The sequence below is a fragment of the Octopus bimaculoides genome, chromosome 21 (genome assembly GCF_001194135.2).
Source record: "Octopus bimaculoides isolate UCB-OBI-ISO-001 chromosome 21, ASM119413v2, whole genome shotgun sequence".
NCBI classification, from domain to species: domain Eukaryota; kingdom Metazoa; phylum Mollusca; class Cephalopoda; order Octopoda; family Octopodidae; genus Octopus; species Octopus bimaculoides.
In genome coordinates, this window is record NC_069001.1 from 24,255,359 (window position 1) to 24,257,334 (window position 1,976).

A 1,976-nucleotide genomic window follows, 5' to 3' on the forward strand; every position below is an offset into this window, starting at 1 on the left:
CACACACAGACACACACACATGTATATGTGTGAAGGCGCGTGGCTTAGTGGTTCGACTCTTGCACTGACGATCGCTGGATCGGCGGTTCAATTCTCTGAGTGGGCGGCGCGTTGTGTTCTTGAGCAAAACACATCATTTCACGTTTCTCCAGTCCCCACTTTTGATCAGGGAGGAATATTGGCCTGGTTTCCTAGCCATTGGGGTGGCATTATTTGAAAGCTAAGACAATGCAAAAATGCATTGTAATCAGTTAATAGACTGGTCGGTCAAGTGGGCACGTGATTACGTGATATATTATATATGTATATATATATATATATATATATACAAGGTACGATGGATAAATTGTTGCTGTTTTATATTTTAAATTTCGTGCATGTGCATTGTTTGTTTTTAATTTTGTCGACTGCACAGTGTAGTTGGATCAGTTGGGCACCATGTGTGAGAAAAACAGTACCATGACGCAATTTCCTCTGCCAGAAATTTGAAAATGACATGCTGTACTACTTAGCATTCGCACCGGAAGCTCCAGTTCGAACTTTTCAGAGTGCTTGGTCTCAATCTGAGGATAATGCATGTATCAAGAGTGATAAAAATCAAACATCCACTCAACTCTATGGTGTTTGGAGTAATCACTAGTGATGACGACGTTATGCCTCTATTTATCTTCCCACAGGGCCTCACCCTCAGCAGGAGGCCTACATCAAGTACCTGGAAAAGGTAGTGCTGCACTGGGTCAAGTGGGTGGCTACCGGAAGACCCTATGTCTGGCAACAGGACACTGCACCATGCCTCACAAGCAGGAGAACCAAGTCATTGCTGTCAGACAATTTCTACTCCATTCAAAATTGCCATTGGTTTAATCTCCTACGTTGTTCATCATCACCCACCGTCTGTGAAAGACAACAAATCTGATGGCACTGATTCTACGGCATTGGAATTTTAGTGCCCTAGCCATGATAATAAAGCTTAGTTATTCCGCAAGACATAGACTCCAATTTTGTCTGAATCTAATACTTCATCGATACAAAACATCCCCACTGATATCAATAAATATCACTGCTTTTCCGTATGATTTTCATGTATTCTTAGATTTAACTAACCTAAATGAAACAATTAACTGACAACTAACTAGATTTTTATGAAGAAGTTGATTCCTTTTCCATTATTTAGTATATATTATATTTTCCTTCATTTTCTCTTCATTTTCTTCCACAATTTTCAAAGGATGAGATTATACATATATAGCTCAAATATCATAACAATTTTGCTCACAATAAGACATTTGCTTAATATGTAGACATAGTATATATGTTTAAGAATTTTATTTTGCGATCACAACGCCTCCTGTGAGATCCCACTGTGTCACATCTTGAGATAGTGGCTTCTATGAGAGCCATGGAATGTTCAAAGCATTGTGAATGAAAATTGGTGAGTGGATAATGTCCATAGATGGGCTGTAGTTGTATTTCTGTGGTCCAGCCTTTCATACACAATTTCGATGATAATGTGAATGATATACTTTCTATTGAATAACCAACCATTTTCACATTAATTCAAATTGCAAACAACTCAGGTTGCTGTCCTTTAGACATGTATGTTGAATCTAAAGTTTCAAATCGCTGCAAATTATTGGACGTGTTCGGTGACGCAAAATATTATTTCTCTCCTTGCTTAGTGTGGCATAAAAATTCTGCAGCTGAAGCCGAATTTCTTCGAGTACTTATGAAATATTCTCAAGAAACATTCTAAAATATCCATTTCAGTTCTTCATGAAATGTCATTTAAGTGGAGGCTAAATACAAACTCTTTGAAGCTCGCTTTCGAGGTATCTGCATCCCTTTTATTTTTGTTTTTATTAAATTTAATAAGGACACTTTTCCAGTTTTTCTATTAAGATATCGATGCAGTTTATTAATTCTTGAGTTCGATCAAACTTATAATTTCTTTCATTTCATCTGAAATAGTAAAAGTT